At 48.4% G+C, this 14,547-nt stretch overlaps 1 protein-coding gene across 1 annotated transcript in view; it reads left to right on the top strand.

Annotated features, from left to right (window-relative positions):
* Positions 1–14,547, top strand: part of LOC122690678 (oxysterol-binding protein-related protein 10-like) — an 80,483-nt gene that overhangs the window by 25,710 nt on the left and 40,226 nt on the right. The gene's annotated exons all lie outside the window — the stretch shown is intronic.

Below are 14,547 nucleotides of genomic sequence, written 5' to 3'. Positions count from 1 at the left end.
TTATTTATTCTCTTCCTAGCCAGGTGGCCCCAAATTTCACAACTCCCTCCACTTTCCCCTGGCCCGCCTTGCCCTGTGAAGTGCTACCCGCAGAAACAAGCTCTTCGCCATCTGCCCGGCTTACATTTTTATTTGCCCACGATGAATAACTCTTCCCAGGGTGATTTATATGCCCCCTCTGATGATGTTCACTTTCCAGAGATGGGAAGTCGATGCTCAGAGATTTATGATCTTGGGAAAACAATGTTATGGAAGAAACGAGGAAAGTCTTTTCTCACATCCACTTTGGGCTCTGCCTGAATTAATCAATGAGTTCTTGGATCCCTTTTGCGATGTGAAATTGAGTTTTGTAGATGGATTATGGGGCCATGTGGCACAGGGGCTGCCTTTGTGCTGTATTGTAATTCTAAAGCCTAAATTTTTTGGTAATTCATCATCTTTCATCAAGATAAACATGATATTTTAGGACTTTCATAATAAACAGACTATTTTATATTCTTGCAAAAAAAAAAAAAAGATGAGCAGCTCACCAGAGCAGAGATGATGTGTGTGTATGCGATTGAAATTGTCTAAGTCCTGGTAGTTAATTCTCTCCCTGCGGATATAGGACTCAAACGACCGCTGCTCTGACTGACACTTGATCCTACTTTACCGGTAGCTGTTTGGCTGTCCATCCTGTTCCCCAAGCTCTCCTGTCCCTGCAGATGTTAGAGCAGCAGGGGTCAAGCAGGTGGGCTTTGTGAGGTGACAGGTGACACCTGGCCACCACCATCTTCTTTCTCCTCTGGGAACAGTTTGTAGTCATCGCTTACCCAAAACCCTGACCCCGCTTCTCTGCCACTCTCCATCTGCAGCTGGTTCGTTAGACACTGGACTGTCCTCCGTCACATGTGGCTCTGTCTGTCGGCTACAGTAATCCCAGCCAATGACCTCATCACTAATAAGTATAAGAAGAGAGGCAGATACACAGCCATTTGGAGGAAAAAGAAACCATAACTTTTTTGGAAGTGAAGTTAAACCTGAGAACACACTATCCATTGTTAAAGTCCCAAACTGTCCTTCACGTTGCCCCCAAATCTGTTTTCCTCAATCTTATCAGAATTGCTTTCCTTGAAAGAGAATAAACAATGTATAGAACTTGGTTGCCTTTAAGTAATGTTGCAAGGCATCAGATCTTACAGTGGATGTATAGTATTTAACCCACACTCTGAGTTTGGAAGAGTTTTGTGGGTCATTCTGGAAATGGACCTCACCATGAATGACATTGTTTTTGGAAAATGTGTTTCAGACCCCAGATATCTTCTTTTCACTGGCTTGTGGATTAAAATGCCAGGCCAGCTTGCAGTTTTGTTTTAAAAAATTATATAACTGGGGGAGAGAACAACCCCTTTGGGGAACATGAGGTTTTCTTAGAGTGACTGAAACCAGTTTCCTGTACCGAAGTGAGAAATGCAAGCAAGAGAAAGGGACTGCTCTTAGATTTACCTGCCTTTTTATTTCATTATGGTGCAGTTTTAGAGCTAAAAACTTTATTTAGAATGAAATCTTATGTAGAAATTCCCAGAGTGAGAAAATACCCGCCCATGTTAGATGCTGTTTTGTGAATTCAGTGGGGTCTTCACCAGAAGAGGGGAGAAGTGAGGTTAGATGTCTTAATGGCTTCTTCCTGAGAAAGCAGCAGTATGCCCGTCTCACAGAAGCAGGCTCTTTATTTTTTTTTTTTTAGAACACAAATTCCTGGAAGAAATAATCAGTAGAACATAAGAGACAAAAGAATAACTGAGAAGGGGAGATCTTCTTTTTGATAGTCTGGCTGTTGAGGTGAATAAAAAGTGTTTCAAAGCTGCGGGAGTATGTTGAAGAGGTGAGGTTAGATGTTTGCATGCCTAGATCATTGGAAGAAGCTGGTACTCTGTCTTCTCTTGGGCATTCTGGTCTAAGGTTGATGTCAGGTTGAGACATCCCTTGATGCGGAGGGGCAGGTGTTAGCATGATGTGTCTTTAGGGTCCCCCTTGTGGAGGCTGGCAGAGTCGATTGGACCCCAGTCCGTTTATTTACTGTTTTTGAGAACGTGGGTGGGTAAATGATCAGTGGTAATGATCGTAGTAGTTTCCTGATGGACATGTCATGAGAACCAGTTGAGACAGTGCCTTGTCAGTGTTCAGCTCTCTGCCTCGCGCATAGTAGGTACTCACTTGTCTAAGTCAGTCCTTGTTCAGATTGTCTTTGGCCTGCCTGTCTTATCCTGTAGTGTCTTATCTTTAGATACAAGTTAAGTTGAGAAACCCCTCCGAGCATTTGCTGTTAAGCGAGTTTGAGTTCCTGCCACGAGATTCATTTCTCTTATGTCATTTTCCTAAAGAATAGTCTGGGTGTAAATGATGACAAATGTGTCTATTTATATGGTGACCCCGATTTACAAAGGTCTTCCACTTATTCAAATATGGCTTCTCCAGCTGATTGAAGAAATGATGAAGGCACTTCTGTTGCAAGGCAGGCATCTTGCCAGGCTCCTCGCTGAGGGAGTCCTAAAACCATCCATCCAGTTGCAGAGTGGTCCCAGCTCCCTGGGCATCTGGAAGGCATGCTGACTTTCACACCCCAGCCTTGCTCAGCAGAGGAAGTCTGGAGTGTAGAGAAATAAAGGAAATATTATGTAGACTGTATTAGTTTTGTATCGCTGCTGTAACACATGGCCACGAACTTAACAGCTTGTAAAGCACAAATATATCATCTTAGAGTTCTGTAGGTTAGAAGTCTTACACAGGTCTTGGTGGACTAAGATCCAGGTGTCAGCAGGATGGCATTCCTTTCTGGAGGGAGGCTCTAGGGGTGAACCTGATCCCTCGGCTTTTCCAGTTTCTAGAGGCCACCTGCATTCCTTGGCTTGTGGCCTCTCTCTCCCATCTTTTTTAAAAATGATTTTTTTCTTTGGCTGCACAGATTTTTCTCTCGTTGTGGCAAACTTTCTAGTTGTGGTGCGTGGTCTACAGTAGTTGTGGCACTTGGGTTTTGTTGCCCAGTGGCATGTGGAATTTTCCCAGGCTGGAGATCAAACCCGTTTTCCCTGTATTGGCAGGTGGATTCTTACCCACTGTACCGCCAGGGAAGTCCCCCTTCCTCTGTCTTCATCTTACATCTCTGTGACTCTGCTTCCACACTCCTATCTGACTCTTCTGCTTTTAAGGATCCTTGTGGTGACATTGGACCCACCCAGATAATGTAGGACAGTCTCCCTACTTTAAGATCAGCGGATGAGCACTCTTTCATTCCCTGCTGCCTAACAATAATAACCTAACACAGTTAATAACCTAACACAGTCGAGTCCTGATTATTAGAACGGAACATTTTTGGGCCATTATTCAGTCTACACAGCAAGCAGGTTGGTTGGCAGTCACCAAATACCTTAGACAAACCAAAGAAATAAAACTGGGATCGACCTCTGGCTTGCAGTAGAGCCAGTGGTTAAATTGCTCCTTTTAAGAAAGCAGTCAGCTCAGCTGGATGCGTTATCAGGAGAGAAGTGACTGGCTTTGCTTTCTGTACACAGTGAAGCTTTTCCAAAGTGGCTTTTCCCAGCCCGTCCCTGCTCCCCATCCCCCACTCCCACTGCTCCCAGGAGCCTCAGAATTAAGTCAGATGTGACCCATGAGGTCATCTTTGACAGTTCACACAGTTCAGAGCTTGTCAGTGGGAGGAGGAGCAGGAGGACTTGAAAAATTGCTGTGAAACAACATAATTGTTCCATAAATATAGCATAGGATTTGTAGGAAGTTGGAAATGCCCACTATTTCTTCCTTCCAATGTGACCACCTACAAGGAGCTGCTGTCTCTCTTCTGGGGAGTCTGTTTGCAGAGCAAACATACATACTTTAAACAGTTTTCACAGCAGTGGAATCACACTATAGATAACGTGGCTCTTTCATTTTTAATTTAACAATAGACCATAGGTGTATTGTTAGCATTCCTTTTAACAGCCTCAAAGCATTCAAGTCTGTGTCTCATAATTCATGGAATCACATACCGTAATTTATCAATATTTAACCACTAATTTGTTTAACCAGACTCCACGAGAGACTTTCAGATTGTCCAGTTTCCTTTACAAATAGCGCTTGACACATATATGGCACACGAATGCACAGATGTCTTATATAGGGAAACTGTCTAGTAGTGGAATTTAAGTGGAATTCAGCCAGCATATGTGGGAATTGAAAATTTTGCGAAGTGTTACCAAATTGCTCTCCAAGACTCAGCCAAATTTGCCCTCTCGGCTATGTGTGAGGGCTGCTACTGTCCTGTGCTTTTGGCATTAGGATGAGTAGCAAGGTCTTATTTTCTTACCAGTGCTTTTTACGAAGAAAAATGGTTTCTTGTTTAATTTCTGTTTTTATAATTACAAATGAAGTTAAGAATATGCTTCGCATATTTATTAGCCCTTTGTATTTCTCTTGCTTTTAATGTTTTAGTCACAGCCTTTGTATTCTTTTTCAGTTCAGTTGGACTTCCTAATCAGTGTTCTGTAAGAATCCTTTTTATATTAAGCCAATGAATCCTTCATTGTGTGGGAAAAATGTTTTGTCCTCCTGTTGGGTGCACATTGAGTGCTAAAGACATGAGGACCACAGTCATCATTACAGTGGCCAGCATAACATTTTACCCCTTGGAGGAGCCCTGCCTTGAGTCAGTTTGAGGGTCAGAGTCCCTTTACATCCTTTCATAACTCAGCGCTCATTTCAGAAGACTTTTGTGTATTGCTGTCCTAGGGTCGCCCACTGGGATGAGCCGCCGGTTTGCTGTGTTTGTGGTGGCAGTTTCACAGGGACGTTTGACATTGTGGGAATGTACTTGAGCTGCTGTGTATACCCATCCTTCCTGGAAACATCATCTGCAAGAATCTATCATCCTGTCATGGAGAGCATTGGTCCTCCTGCCCACGGACCAGCCCCCCCCCACCAGGCCCCCTTCTTACTCGGAGGCAGAAGTCAAAATGTGTAGCCGTCATTCTGCAAGTGGTCCTGGCTTTGACCCTCTGTCCCCATCCACGGCTGATTGTTGCTGGTTTTAAGGCAGTTTTTAAAAGGTCCTTTTTCAAAAATGTATTTATTTGGCTGTACCAGATCTTCGTTGCGGCACTCGGGATCTTCAGCTGCTGCATTTCGAACTTTTATTTGCGGTATGTGGGATCTAGTTCCCTGACCAGGGATCGAACCCTGACCCCTTGTGTTGGAAGCACAGGGTCTTAGTCACTTGGACCACCAAAGAAGTCCCTTAAGACAGTTTTATGCAGGATACTTATCAAGATTAAAAAAAAAAAAACAGTAGTTTTATTTCTCAGAAAATGAAGCACATAATGTCAGAAGTTAAACCTTTTTTTTTAATTCTAAAGACATCGGATGGTAGCATGATAAAATATTCAGTTAAATACCAATTTCAAATAAGGTATCATCTACCACAGGATATTTTTAAACTCGCATGAGGGATGTGTTTCATGATCATGCTTTATGAAAGGGATGAAGATTTATCATTCAGGAATAGACCATTTATCAAACGTCTACCCAAGTGACAGGAAGCTTAGCTTTGAGAGTCATTGCAGGGCTGTGTTATGCTGGAGAAATGGAGATTCTGTGCCTCAGAATGGTCTTTAAAAAAAAAGAATTAGTGTTTAAAAGAGTGTGGGTCCTACCTGAGACATTCATACCTTAAAATTCACTGTGGTCTTTTTGTGCTAAATATGATCCAGCTTTTAAAACTTGTATTTTATTAAAGTATAGTTGATTTACGTGTTAACTTCTGCTGTGCAGCCAAGGGATTCGGTTACACTTACATGTGTTATCTCTCATATTCTTTCCGTTATGGCTTATCACAGGACATTGAATGTAGTCCCCTGTGCTATGCAGAAAGGCCTTGTCTACCCTTCCTGTGTAGACACTCCCAGCCCTTCCTCCTCCCTCCCCTTTGGCAACCACGAGTCTATTTTTGTGTCTTGTGAGTCTCTTTCTGTTTCACAGAGACATTCATTTGTGTCATATTTTAAGCTCCTCATGTAAGTGATATCATATGGTATTTTGTCTTTCTCTGTCTGATTTACTTGGTAATCTCCAGGTCCCTCCATGTTGCTTCAAATGGCATTATTTCATTCTTTTCTGTGGCCGAGTGACATTCCATTATATATAATACACAGCATCTTCCGTATCCATCTTCTGGACAGAGGTTGTTTCCATGTCTTGGCTTTTGTGAATAGTGCTTCTGTGAACTTTGGGGTGCATGTATCTTTTTGAAATCTGGTTTTAAACCCACAGTTCTGATCATGAATAGCTCTCACCACACAGTCTTCTCATTCCTCTGGGATGGTTGCAACTGTCTCACACGTTTCCCCTTGAAGTTTTCATTGAATGAAGCATTTGAGAGCGGGGCAAGGCAGAGTATGGTACTGTGATGGTTTTTAAAGTCGAAGACGTAGTAAGCCTCACTGGGATTTTATGGCAGTGGAATAATCTGAAAAAATGAATTGTTGCAGTTACCTTCTTAGATCCCGAGTATCAATTCCCATTCAGATAAAAATACAGGGAAACCTTCTTTAATAATATCTGCTATCACAGTGGCTAGAAAAAATAGTCGTACAAAATGCAAATTAAAAAGCAGCGAAAATGCCGGCTGTTTGAGCCGAAGTGTACTGAGTGGGATTTAGAGATTGGAGCATCACTAGAGGCTGATTGGTGCTTCTTCCCCGTAGAGTTAAGAGCTGTGTGGTTTTGTTTCTGGTTTATTCTTTTTCTTTCCCCTGCTACAAAACCCTAGATAGAGCCTGTTTCCTCCCAGATGCTTTCCCCCAAGTTTGTTAGTTTTTATAGAAGTCAGAACATGATAGACGTACACCAGGGACTTTTTAAAAAATGGATGGCTTTTATTTATTTATTTATTTATTTGGCCTTGCTATGCAGCTTGTGGGATCCTAGTTCCCCAAGCAGGGATCGAACCTGTGCCCTCTGTGCTTTCTCAACCCCTGGACCTCCAGGGAAGTCCCCTAGAAACTTTTTAAGAGAAGTAAAGAGTCTAAAATTGCCCAAGCTTCAGATTGTTTCTACAATTTCTAGCTCCCCTGAGAATGGTGTCCCTGGTGGCCTGGACAGAGTGTTATCTTCAGAACAGTTTAATGGGCTTTGCCTCTCCTGTTATTCATGATGCAATCCCATTTTACCTGCAAAGAGCAATAAATGCCTCTTGCTTCTAATGACTCAGAACCAAGTCAAAAGCTATTCTGTAGCTTGTGGGACCACTAGTTATCTCCTTTGGCTTGTCATCCCCTCCCCAGATTTTCACTGTGTATGTTGTGTACTCAGTCATGTCTGACTCTTGGTGATTCCCATGGACTGTAGCCCACCAGGCTCCTCTGTCTACGGGCTTTCCCAGGCAAGAATACTGGAGTGGGTTGCCATTTCCTCCTCCAGGGGATCTTCCCGACCCAGGGATTGAACCCAGTCTACTCCACTGCAGGCAAATTCTTTACCCACTGAGCCACCTGGGAAATTTTCCCTGGAGAAGAATCAATTGGGAATTTTCAAGTGAGAGACAGAAATGATGAAATTCGACAGACGCAATCCTGAGTCAGAATTAAATGAACACCTGCTTAGCCACTCATGCTCTTCCAGTCCAAGCTTATAACTTTCTCATCCAGCTTTTGGGTCCTTGAGAAAAATTTCCAGGACCTTGTCTAACGTTGAGAAATACAATTTCCTTCTTCAACTTGTGCCTACCTGAGATTTGGGGGAAAGTTGTCCATGTGTCCATGATTGGATCCTGTGTCCACACCGAGCTCTCAGGATTAAGTTTGGAAAGGCATTAGAGACCGTGGCACACCTCCTGCTACTGACTTTGCTGGGGGCCAGCCCTCCAACACGCCTGCTGCTTTTCTGGGCTGGTCCTTGGAGTCCCTGTGGCCTTTCATCATAGGAGCAGTGCTTTCCTCAAGTGCTCACGTGTGTCCAGATCACATGGGGGCTCGTAACCCTCAGGCTCTGCAGGGGAAGGGGTGGAAGTAGGGCGTGTTCAGGGGGTATAGAGTTTCAGTTTCACAAGACGAAAAAGTTCCAGAAATTTATTGCCCAATAACATGAATAGAATTGATACTACTGAACTGTACACTTAATAACAGTTGAGATGTCAAACAAGTAGTTAGATGTAAAGTGATTTGTCATAACTATGCACTAAGGCCTGGACATTGCATTGTATATACTTTCTGCTTCGATTCAAAAATGGCATCAAAACGCAAACAACACAAGTCTGGGCACCTGTCCCCGGAGTTCCTGGTTCTGAAAGCCTGGGATAGGACCCAGACTTTGCATTTCTTTCTTTTTTTCTTTTATTAAGCATCTTTTGGGGGAAGGGGGCTGCGCTGGATCTTCTTTGCGACATGTGGGCTTTCTCTCGTTGCAACAAGCAGGGGCTGCTCCCTAGTCGCAGTGTGTGGGCGTCTCATTGCAAAGCACAGACTCCGGGAGCTCAGGCCCTGGGAGTTGTGGCACACACTTCCTTTGTTGCCCCGGGGCCTGTGGCATCTCCCCGAGCCGGGGACTGAAGCTGTGTCCCCTGCACTGGCAGCTGGATTCTTAACCATCGGACCACCGGGGAGTCCCAGACCTGGGGTTTCCATCAAGTTCCCGGTGACGCTGAGGCTGCAGGTTGGAGACAGTGTGTTAGGCAGACCAGATCCCGAGCTCCCCCCGCCCCAATCCATCCTGCACCTTCTCCTGGCTTTGTGCCTTTTTTCCCCATCCCTGCCTTAGAGGCTGGGCCCATGGCTGTGCATAATTTGTAGAAAAAGCTAGGTGGTCCAGCAGTTAGCAGCATCAAGAGTAGAGTCTGAAACAACCACTCTGGGGGGCACCATCGAGTTTAGTCTCCTGTGTTCACTTTCTGAATAGAGCTGCTTACCCTCGGCCAAATCAGAAGAAATCCATCATACGGCACAGAGCATAGATCAATAACAACTATAGATATAGAAAGTCAGAACTCTCCTCGATGTGCATCTGTGGTTGACAGAAGCAAATCATAGAGGGTAGAACTCCCTGATGTTTGTAGTTACAGAATCATTTTCTATCGCCTCCGCCGCCACGCCATACATCATGCCATCACCTTTTTGTTTTGGCGGTGAAGGCCTTTGTAAAATTGTTCTTCTGTGCTTCATTCAGCATTTTAGACTCTTTTAAACGATCTGTTCTCACTGAGCTTTTCGTTGTGAAAATGTTAAGAAAAGACAGGCACGGCGGTAGCCTGTGCATGACCCTGGGGAGGCTCCCATGTGGGGTTTTAGAGCAGAGAGGGACTCCTTCGGCCCCGGGATCATCAGAGCCTTCGTCAGAACACGCGTGCTCTTGCCGCAGAGAAATAACAAACGGTGGCGCCCCAGAAGTGAGTTGGGAGGAGGTCCACAGGGTCAAAGCTGCTGCAGTGATGGATGTTTTCTTTGCACGCTGACCAGCAGGGTAGCCGCCAGCCACCTGTGCCTGCCAAGTGTGTACAGTGAGGCTGGGTAAGGTGTGTTTCGTTTTAACGAATTCCCGTATCTACTTAGTGTGGTGGCTACCAAGTTAAGCAGGGCAAAGTCTAGGCTGGAGGAGGATCAGGTGAGCAGCAGGAGGGGGTGTGAGAAAGGGGTCTGGGGGAGGAAGGCCCCAAATGCTGGGCTGGGTGAGTAGATCATTGTCTCTGGGCAGTGGGAGACTTTAAACGGAGAAGTGGGTGTTCAGGACAGAACCTTCTCGTGGTGCCAGACGAGTGTGAGAGGAGGGGTCTGGAGCAGACGAGAGTCTGGGAGGGGCCGGGGTTCTATGAGATGTGCCCAGGGCCCAGGGTGTGATGGCAGAGGTGGGGGAGGCAGGGGGGTGTATAAGCAGGGGTGCTGGGTGCTGGGGAGGTGTCCGTGAGCCTGCAGGCTCAGCCTGGGTGACGAGGAGGATGGTGAGCGAAGCAGGGAAGGTGGGGTGCTGGGGGGCCCTTGAGTTGTGTGTGGGCCTGAGAGGGGAGAAAAAATGCTAACGGCTCTTTCTCAGTTGAGTGATGCCACGTCTGAGTTCTCAAGTGCTCCTCTGCAGTCCCTGGTTGACTAAAATAATGCCACCTGCTGGCATTGGGACCAGAGTGGCCTCTGGTTCCATCAGCTGCCTCCAGGGCCTGCCTCTTCCTTCCTTCTGAACTGCCTGCCGCCGCCTTACTGCTCCCCACGGCTCCAGCAAGAGCTCCTGTTCACCTCACAGCTGGGCACGCAGACCAACCACGGTCCACGCGGGGCCGCGGAGCCCCAGCCGTGTCCTGGACCGTCTGCCCCTCTCCCGTGCCTCCCACGGAGCCTGATGGTCTGTCTGGATGAGGGAAGCGGCGGGGCATCCTCTGGCAGCCCCCTGGCCTCCATGCTCCCTCACGCTGGGCCGCGGCTGCAGGAAGCTTCTAGAGTGGTTCTCAGTGCCCATCGGCCCTGACAGTCACACTGCTGCTTAAACAGGCCGTCTCCCCGGGGCCTGGGGTGTGTTCATCAGCCTCTTAGAGATCCTCAGTAGTTGCTCACTTCCAAAGGGGCAAGCCAAGTGTATATTTATTCCTTCAAAGAGTATGTCAGTGTCAGTATGTATGTCCTGTCTTTGTTGATAGACAGTGGTGGATCAAACACAGCCTGGTTCCCGAGAGCGGACCTTCTCTGCGGGGAGATGTGATCTATCAGTATGGGATACAATCCTTGCTGGGAAAAGAAGCAGAACTAGGAGGCGGGGGGAGGTGGAGAGGACCATGAGGATGTCACTCAGGTCAGCTAACACTTGAGTGAGACCTGAGGGAAGGGAGGGAGGGAGTCAGGCAGGAATCCGGGGCGGGGAGGGTGGGGTGGAGGTTGGTAAGAGCAGGTGCAAAGGCCCTGAGGTAGGTGTGCACTTCACGTGCCCAAGGAGCAGGAAGTGGATGGTGGGGGCTAAGGAGGATGCCGGAGGGATGTGCTGGGAAGGAAGGTGAGAGAAGCAGTGGGCCTCGTGGGCTTCAGGGAGGATTTTGATGTGGAAGGAAGTGGGGAGGGTTTTGAGCGCTGGAGTCAGAGGATCTGCCTTATGACGGAAGATGCCTCTGGCTGCTGAGAGGAGATGGAGCCTTCAGGGCAGGGGCCCAGAGACAGACTGGGACGGGGGTTCAGTTAGTAAGTGAGGGTTGGCGGCGGCCGGTGGCAGGGCGTGCAGGCTGTAAGAGCAGTCAGCGCTGAGATGCAGCTTGTAGGCTTTGCTGGGGCGAGCGGTGTGGGGTAAGGTGGGCGCGGGGGTGCTGCCGAGGGTTCCGGCTGAGAGCCTGGGAAACAAGGTTGCCATGTTCTGAGACACAGGGGCGCAGGTTGGAAGTGGGGGCTGAAAGGTGTGTTTTGGACGTGATACGTTGAGATGCTTACGAGTGGGTTAGTTCTCTATTGCCTCTGTAACAAGCTGGCACAGACTCATTGGTTTAAAACAGTGTAAACTGGTCACTCTTTCTCCTGTGAAGTACCACATTCACAGGGTCCAGGGTGAGGACTTGGACGTGTCTGGAAGTCCATGGTTCTGCCTCATTGCTCAGGCGGGTGTGGGCAGGCAGTCAGACACACGAGGCTGGTGGTCAGCAGAGAAGGGTGATCTGAGATGTACGTTTAGAAGCCGTCAGTGTATGAATGGTTTTGAGGCCACTCAGTCACATGGGCTCTCCCAGTCGAGGCAGAAGTTCAAAGCCATGGATCATCTGGGCTCAGCCAGACCCCGCTAACTGTTGTGTCTCTCCCGTTGGAAGGGCCCCTCCTTTCTCTGCTGCCCTAAGCGCTGCTTCTTGATGAGACTCGGCCCAGAGTCTGGCACTGCACAAGTCACCCTCCTCCTGGCCTTGTCTGACTTTGCATCACGTGTCTTTTAATTTTTTAAGTGTCATTTTAAAATGACACCTTTGTTGAGATCGTTCACAGGCCGTGTCAGTCCACCCATTTCAAGTGTGTTTCAGGATGCTCCCAGCACCGCAGTCAGCTTTAGGATATTGCCATCACTTCATAAAGGACCTTAGCTCTTAGCTCTCACCCCAGATCACCCCAGCCCCCATCAACCACTAATCTACTTCTTGTCCCTATAGACTGACCCTTTCTGTACATCTCACATGAGCAAGACTGTAGCATTGGTAATCTTCTGTGATTGGCTGGCCTTTTCAATTTAAATCTGGATTTTGTTCATGCATGCTCTACTTTTTCTGATTTTTCTTTAGTTTTCTTCAGTGCTTACAGGTTTTGTTTTTTTTTTTTTTAACTGAGCACCTATTACAAAACCAGCCTTTGTGTTGAGATTGTAGAATTGGAAACCCAAGGTATACAGTTTCCTGTCATCATGGAGCTCTGAGTTGGCCGAGCTGACAGCCTCACTGTCCGCTCCTGAGCTCCTAGCTGACTTTGCTGATGGATCAGGGCCTTCATCCTCCTGCAACCTGAAGGAGGCTTCGAATTTACATTGACCCAGAGCCCTGAGCAGCCAGCCCGAGTCATCAGTATTCCTTGTACCAAAGAGTCCTGGCAGTCCTGCTCTGACGGGGAAGCAGATGGATGTGCTGTTTCATAAAAACCGTAGGGGAAGGGACTTCCTGGGTGATCCAGTGGTTAAGACTCTACACTCCCAATGCAGGGGACGTGAGTTCGAGCCCTGGTGAGGGGACTAAGATCCCATATGCCCCGAGGCATGGCCAAGAGATAAATAAACTTTCTGATAGCAAACTATTAATATATATCATCCTTTAAAAAAAAAAAAAAGCACAGCAATCCAGCCTCCCATGGTACTTAGAAATTACGGTGCTCATAAGTTTTTAAAAAAATGCAATTGGGGAAGTGCCAAATTGGGCACAGTCAGGGTGCTTATGGAGTCCTGGTTAGGATAGAGGCATTGCCTCCACCCACATGAAGCGCAGCTGAACTACAGTCTCGAATGATGAGTTGAAGCTTACCACTCCCACCCAGGGCTCCCGCAGACCCCCACTTGTAGGATGCAGGGACTGTTTCTTGAGCATCCTTCTGTCTTCAGTATCTCAGGAGATGCTTTGCTGATCATGAGCATTTGAGGAGACTGATGTGGTGGTAGCTCATTCAAGTCTGGTACCTGCTTATCCCTCAGCCCTCCCTAAGGGTGGGAGGTCTTTTATTTCTTAAACCACCACTTTTTCTTTTACCAGAGTCCAGAAAGACTAGGGTGGACCTCAGGGAGTTTCTTCCCCACCTTTTCTGGGTAGCGTTGGACAGCAGCCGCCCACTCCCGTCACTCCCCACAGACCACAGCTGGACTCCTGGGGCCCGGGATGGCCTTTGCGCTCCGAGTCTCTGTCCTGGCTGCCGTGCTGTTTGTCCCGTGCGATGCCTGGATCTGCTCGGGATCCTAGGCTGCGGTTTGCGAGGGGGATTTCTATGCATCCCTTCCTGCTGCGGCCCCAGGTCTGGGAACTGATGCTGCCTCTGGTGGTCAGGGCCGTGGACTGTTCAGAGGGCCGGGATTTTGGAGCCCCAGAGCCCTCAGTGTCCTTGGCTTGGGAACAGAGTGTGGGCGGCATTCTGCAGCTTCCAGAAGGGTGCTGCCAAGATGGGGACAAGCCCAGGTGGGGGTGGTGGGCGCTTCTGCCGTGGCTCCCAGGTCCCCGAACCCAGGAGTCCCCACGTCCCCAGCGAGGGTGCCTCAGCCTCAGGAGAGCAGCGGGCTGTTGCTCACTGTTCCCTCTGCACCCGTGCCTCGTCTTCCCTGAGCCTCTCAGCGGCATCCCCCTCCCCAGGGCTGGGTGGTACCCTCTCCATCTCACAGGTGAGGAGACAGCCTGGCAGGTGGAGGGCGGCAGGTTCAGGATTCATGCCCAGGGCCGGGTCTGCAGCCTCCGCTGAATTCTCCCTGGATGCCTGGCTGCCCCGCAGAGCTGCGATGATATGTCCTCTTTCCTCCCTCCTCGTGACCTTTAGCCCATCTTCAGGGGCTTCCTGTGAGTTGGCAAGCGTGACCCATGCCGCCAGCACCGTCCAGGACCAGGGCGTGGTAGGCACGTCCTCACCCCGCAGAACTTCACGGGGCCCTTGCTCAGCTGTGAATTCAGGCTGCAAAGGGCCGGCCTTTTGCTGATGCAGAAAAGGTCACGAAGCCCCGGACACAGCCCTGGCCCTTAGCCTGATGCACTGCGTTTGCGCCCTCATCTCACTTCCCGGTGCCCGCATGCCTGGGCCGGGCCCTGCTGGTCTGCTTCCCCAGCCTCAACGCAGCACAGTCACCTCCCGCTTCCTTGGCTGCTGCCCCCTGCTGCCCTTTCTCCAGGCTTCCTCTGCTCCTTCGCGATTCCTCTCTTTTAAGATGGTTTCCAAGCAGACATGCAGACACGGAAAAGGGCTTGGCCGTGCTCCTCTCCTGAATGCCTCCCTCGTGTGTCTTGAAAAGAATGCCTTCACAGTCCTCCCGGTGTGATGTTCCTGATGACAAATGCCTGCCCCGCCTCTCCAGCTCCCTCTCCCCAGCAGCGAGCTCCTCTTGTCTTCCGGGGTGTGTTTG

Source organism: Cervus elaphus, chromosome X (genome assembly GCF_910594005.1).
Source record: "Cervus elaphus chromosome X, mCerEla1.1, whole genome shotgun sequence".
NCBI classification, from domain to species: domain Eukaryota; kingdom Metazoa; phylum Chordata; class Mammalia; order Artiodactyla; family Cervidae; genus Cervus; species Cervus elaphus.
Note: the sequence above shows the minus strand (reverse complement) of the source record. Positions and strands in the feature narration are given on the sequence as shown.